This window comes from Medicago sativa, chromosome 4 (genome assembly GCF_051527215.1).
Source record: "Medicago sativa cultivar Bolivia chromosome 4, Bolivia_mono, whole genome shotgun sequence".
Classification (NCBI taxonomy): Eukaryota; Viridiplantae; Streptophyta; class Magnoliopsida; order Fabales; family Fabaceae; genus Medicago; species Medicago sativa.
The window spans coordinates 56,024,703-56,031,290 of NC_140752.1; the positions used below are offsets into that span (position 1 = coordinate 56,024,703).

General features: G+C 32.2%; 2 long non-coding RNA genes across 2 annotated transcripts; both read right to left on the reverse strand.

Annotated features, from left to right (window-relative positions):
* Positions 1–229: 229 nt before the first annotated feature.
* LOC146930018 (uncharacterized) lies at positions 230–2,430 on the reverse strand. The gene is made up of 3 exons (XR_015008306.1): positions 2,002–2,430; positions 735–856; positions 230–590 (listed from the first exon to the last, which is right to left on the reverse strand). It is a non-coding gene; the product is annotated as an uncharacterized LOC146930018 (long non-coding RNA).
* A 349-nt stretch (positions 2,431–2,779) lies between these two features.
* On the reverse strand, positions 2,780–3,818 carry LOC146930019 (uncharacterized). The gene is made up of 3 exons (XR_015008307.1): positions 3,696–3,818; positions 3,240–3,295; positions 2,780–3,115 (listed from the first exon to the last, which is right to left on the reverse strand). It is a non-coding gene; the product is annotated as an uncharacterized LOC146930019 (long non-coding RNA).
* Between the last annotated feature and the right edge of the window lie 2,770 nt (positions 3,819–6,588).

The window sequence follows — 6,588 nt, forward strand, 5'->3', positions numbered from 1 at the left end:
GATAAGGATCTAACGAACTGGTGAGTGTGATCCTCCAGTACATGGTAGGGAAAACCTGCTAACATGTTCTCTTGTTATTGACTAATGTCTAATTGTTTATTTTTAATTTCTCAAAGGCTTAAATTTGATATAAAGAAGCGTTTTCATATAAAAACTAGGTATTTACAATACATTCCACACTTTTATTCGCAAAGTTTCTGTAACTAGCTTAATATGCTTGATGCAGAAGTTCCCCAAGATTTATCTCTCATTTGTTTAGAGAAAAAAGAAATCTTTGGTGACTTGGAAAATGAAATAGACTTCAAATTTGTATCTCTCTCTTTAGTCTTTGTATGTACACTGTTCTATTTTTTAAATGGTTTGATGTGTTTTATTTTCTTTGCGTAGTATTTATGAGTTATTATTTAGCTCAATCTTAGTTTAATTTGATGTAGGAAATTTTGATGTTGGAGATTCTATTGTTATAGCAAAATCATTTTCTCACATGCTTTATTTGACATGAGTATCTCAAAGGTCAATTATCCCCAGGCTAGTACATATGAAACCTTCGCATCTAGTGCATGAAGCCAATTATATATCAGATCAATTTCCTACTAACAACAAATATCTTAATTTAGTATAGTTGTATTTATATATTAACACATTTGATGTAACATACGCTTCAAATATGAAGTGAGAAGAAAAATAGTAATATGTGGAGTGTTTGAAACAAAACATTTCTCAAACTAACATACCAGAAGCTTTATCTGCAAAAACAATAGTTCCAAACAGCTCTACAACTATCTCGTGTTGAGCAGCAAAACCAAAAAGCTTGAAGAGTACTAATGTTTCTCACTGGAGGGACTTGATTGATTACCTGTGTAAGATGTAACTACATAATTAGTTAACAAACATTTAAGCTCCCATATTTATATAAACATCAGTAAATCAAGGTGACTATAGAAATATATATATAGATATATATATATATAGATAGATAGATAGATGTATGAGTTAGGATTTGTTGACATGTAAGTCAAAAGACTTACACCAAATCTCAACCATTAAATCAAATTAATCCAATGGTTTACAATATTCCATCCGTAAAATTAGAAAAATTCCGAACTAAGGTATGTGACTTCTCTTAGTTCTCCTTTCTATTTGTTTTTTCCAAACTGCAGAGTCAAGGGCCATTTATGCAATAACAACGATGAAAAGTTTTGCAACCTGGTTGAGATCATGACACTTGTAATAACACACAAAACACCAATGGTCAATTGCAAGGTGACAACCCAAAATAAAAAAATGAGGGATCCAAGTCTTTGTGCAAGTTTCGTGACAACGCCAAACAAGATGTGTTTTACAATTTTCTACTCAGTTTCTTTTCCCTTCTTCGATTCTATCCATTTCTTCTCCGAAATACTTATTTCATATTAACTTGTCTAATATAAATTTTTTAGAATAAACACTATCAATCAAAATTAAGAGGAAATTTGACTCTAATTGATGTCGTATAAATTTAGAGATTTGACAATTGTACAGGGGGCTTGCTTTGCACTAACATGATTTCTTCCAGTGGCGGCAATAAACTCTCAGACGGCGGCATGCGCCTCTAAATGGAATTAGTAGTGCAGATATTGAGAAATAGGATGTGAAAGTTAACAGGGCATGTCACATGAGTCTAATAATAACGATATTAGTCTCTATCATTAATTAGATCCAACGACACATATTTGGTGTAAGTCTAAAGAATAACGGATCCCAACTCAATTCGACAAGAAAAAAACGACAGAGATTTTGCATTTAATAGCTTCGTAAACCATTTAAAGACAAAAAAGGTATAATCAAAATTAGTTTGATAGAGTGTGAATCAAACTAGTGAAAAAATTTCAACTTGTTTACAGGTATACAGCTTTAACATGATGAAATATATTTTTATTAAATTGGGAAGATCAATTTAAAGATATTAAAAGATAAAGTTGAAATGAAATTGTATTAATAAACCAGATGATGATCAGTTACCTGATTTAATTTCCTCTTCAAATGATTTTAGTAATGCTTCATAATGATTCTCTCTTAACTCATTCTCCTTCGGCTCCATCAAATTCATCCGACATTGACTCAAGAAGCTTCACTTCTCCTTCAAATTGATTCTCTTTTGAAATTATAAGCTCCTTTAGTTGCACTTCAAACTCCCTCATTCGATCATTAATTCCGCCTTTTGTGATTCAAGCTCTCTCACTCGGCCTTCAAATTCAGCCTCTTTTGACTCGAGTTGTCTCACTTGGTCGTTAAATTCCTCCCCCTTTGTATGGAACTCCTTCATCCGTTCTTCATGTTGCTTAAATTTTGATTCAAGCTCCTCCACTTGTCCTTCAAACTCCGTCACTTGGCTTTTTGAATCAGTTTGTATCATTAATAAAGAAATCGTGCAACATGTAACAGCCCAGGTGGATCCCGGTTAGGCACTGTACCCCCCGGCACTGTTACTCACAAGCTTAATCACTACCCCCCCTATAGTAGTGTTTTTGCCTCCCGTGGGAATCGAACCTAGTACCTAGGGATAAGTACTAGTTCAATGCATTCCCACCTGGGCTGCATTGAACTAGTACTTGTCCCCAGATACTAGGTTCGATTCCCACGGGAGGCAAAAACACTACTATAGGGGGGGGGTAGTGATTAAGCTTGTGAGTAACAGTGCCGGAGGGTACAGTGCCTAGCCGGGACCCACCTGGGCTGTTACACAACAAATAATAACAAAACCAAAATTTTGAAATTTAGTAACTTAATGTTGCCTGCCTTCAGTAACACACTATATCAAATAATTAAGAAAAAAGATAGAGAAAAGCATAGTAAACACTGAAATGACAGTCTCATATTCAGTTTAGTCATTTTGATTATCCTACAAGTATCATATAAAAAAAACTTACGAGTTCTAACAAGATTTAAGTTTGAAAATTTCTCTTTTCTCCTCACATAAGAATATCATATTTGTTATTGCTAAAGGAAGTAGAAAAGTTACAATAGAAAAAGAAAATCAGTAACCAACAAAATTGAGATAACAGACCTTTTTCATAGATCAATAGAGAGAGAATCCTATTACTTCATTTGCATATCGAACATCTGGATGATGGTCCTGATAAATATTTCACATTCAACACATTAATTTGTAACCAACATGCAGCAGGTGCATGAACATGGAATGATTCATAAAATAGAACTAGCATAAAATGAAAAAAGAACCTTAATTTATAACCAACCTTGTCGTTTTCTTGAATGCAAGAGATTCGCGGTTTGATAAGTTTCTGAACAAAATCTACAAGGTACAACAAAACCTAATGAGTTATTATGCCATCATCAAGTCGGTTAAAATTAACTAAAACTAAGCAAATTGGACTGAATAATAAGAAAAGAGAACATCTCAAACCATTTAACACTCTCATAAATCATCATCCATGATTAATTGTAGAATCTTTGTATGTGATAAGACGTGCATATCCAAAAAAATTAATCAAGTAGTGCATCATGCATAAAGTAAAGGAACCTAGTTAGAATAATCTAGATTAATCATCATCATCATCAATCATCAACTAGTTCTAATACATTAAGCTCTTTTTTTTCCGCCGTTTTCACATGGCATGAAAAAGACATGGGAAGATTTTGTTCGATTTGAGAGAGAGAGAGAGAGAGAGAGAGAGAGAGAGAGAGAGAGTTACCTGGGAAGTTTTTGTTCGATTTGAGAAGCTAGCGGCGGTGGAGTGAAGTGAGAAATGAGAATACGAATGGTACAAACGGTGTTGACCTAATGGGTTGTTGAGAGAGGAAGAATAACGTTTTTTTTTTTTGACAAGAGAGGAAGAATAACGTTGTTGACCAAATAACTTTATTTTTTTTTGGTACAAAATAACTTTATTTAATTAAGTTTATAAAACATAATAAAAAGAGCCTTTAAAAATATTTGAACAGCCATATTTTTAGATACAAAAATCAATGTAATAGAGAAAATAAGAATATAATAAGGATATGATAATTGTTCTAAACGTTCTTATAAAATGACTGTACAGATAAGATTTTTATTGGATCAGTAATTTCATTTCTTTCATTTTTTTTAAAGAATTTCATTTGTTTGTATTAAGTTTTGCATATAAAAATGTTTTATAAACTAGAAGTGAAATTTAAACCCCGCACATCTCACTCATTCTCTTTAAATGGTTAATTTTTAGTCACTAGGCTATTTGACAAAAAAAAAAAATCTCTAAAATATAGAAATGATTAATTTTTTTTTTGAAGAAGAATATAGAAATGATTAATTATTTAACTATGTTGATTGAAAGAGGTTTTTAAATCGGCTTACAAGTCGTACCAAATTTTTGAAAGGCCTGACTTAGATCGAAAAAATAATCTATGACAAGTTACAAATCAGATTTAAATATGGAAAAATCTAGTTTAGTTTAGTCTATTCTCACCGTATTCATTGGTAATGTATATTTTTTTAAAAAAAACTATCGTCCATTTATTGTTTACGAAAATTTTCCTCTCATACAAATGTGTAAACTAACATTGTTATTGCGTAAAGTCATTCACTTCATGCACCGTGACTTCTTTAAAAATGTGCATTCAATCAAATCATGTTAAATTCCTCTAGAAAAAAACTCTAATGAAATTAAATAGATATTTTTTTAAGGAATTAAATAGATATTTTAATAACTTATTGAATAAAGTGGCATCCTATCGAGTGACTTGATTAAACACATTAGTAAACAAAGTCTTTTTTTTGGGTAATAAGTAGTAAACAAAGTTTTACACCATCAATATATATTAATGAAAATCTTCGCAGTCGCGGATGCTTGATAGTTTCTATATGTTCTCTTTTGCATGTGCGTGGATGAGAGTTCAGACCACATTTTCTTCTGATGCCCGTTTTCTATTGAGTTATGGCTTTGACTCGGTTATAGATTAAATTTTGTGGCTGATATTACTTCGATTCATACCATTCTGGTTTGTGTTCCATCGTAGTGCTCTTCGTAGGTTGAAGATATGCTTGTGTCAGTATTTGTTCATACGTTGCATGCTATTTGGATGTCGCGTAACACTTTACGGTTCAGTAATGAAAAAACTAGTATACATGCGACAAAGGTAAAAATTTCTTATTATATTACTATGAGTGGCAATAACTCTTGTGGTTGATGTATTGCCTCAGACTCCACTTTTAGGGTACCCCGAAAAAAAACTCAAGATCCGCCATAGCCTGTTAATTTATGATCCTCGAAAATATGTGGCCTAAATTGGAGGTTTTTGTGATGAAAGCTGAAACCAACTTTCAATTTGTGGTCTTAACATATACCTCCCCCGATTCTATTTATTTATTAGAAACTTTAAATTGTTCCTTCAACTGCTTGAAAATATTCTAGATTGTTCAAAATTTCTCACATTTATCGCAACGCAATACAAACAAAATGGCTAATCATGGCCTATACATTACAGATAGTGTTTGTGGGACACCCTGACCCTCTCCCTTTATTCACCTTTGCTAATTTTTTGGAAATATATAAGCTTACCTATAAAAAAAAAACCTCTCTATTTATTTTTGGTGAAAGAGAGTGAGCAACTCGCACAACTAGATTAAAATCCCCCTCGGAACACTCTTAAAATGATGCATTTGCGCATACATCGTTTTAATTTTCAAAAATACCATATTTTTTGAATTTTAAAATTGAAAAGTGTTCAAGCTGAAGAGAATTTATGATCATGTCAAATATCATGTAATTCAAAATGAAAGGGAAGAGAGGGTTAAAATGGAACAACCAAATCAACAATATATTATGTCACAAGAGCATGATATGTCATGACACAACTTCAAAACCAACTATATGCAACACTATAGCATATATACAATACTGCTATCAATTATCAAATTAACCATAAATCTACGATACTTCTGAACTTTCCCAGGAAAACATTATCCTCAATCGTAATGTTTATAAATCACTGGAAACTATGTATCAATCAAGATCAACTCATAGAGTTATATGAATGCCAAATAGGTGAGTAATGGCATCATTGAAAAAAGAATCAAGCATTCACCTCTCTTTGTAAAGCTTCAACATGTTCTAATACATGGTGTTATGTCCTTAGCATACAAACGCTACAACCAAAGGACCACCGAAAAACAACTAAGTTATGACAGAAAATTATTGACTAATGTAACAGACAAAGCATCAAATACTTTCAGAAGAGTCTTCTTGAGTTCAGTCTCAAGCCTATTGAAGGTTTCTTCAATATTTGACTCAGTTATGGCATAATTTTCATCAGCAAAATCACCCTTCTTCTTTATGCAATTTGAACCTCTTCTGCCAAGTTTGCCAAATAAAGCATGTGAAAATGATTTTGCTATAAAAATATAATCTCCGACATCAAAATTTACTTCATCAAATAAAATTAACATTGAGCTAAATAATAACTCGAAAATATTACGCAAACAAATGAGAGATAACTCTCTCGGAACTTCTGCATCAAGCATATGAAGTAATCACGGAAACTATGCGAACAAAAGTGTGGAATGTACCGTAAATAATTAGTTTTTATATGAAAAAGCTCCTTCATATCAAA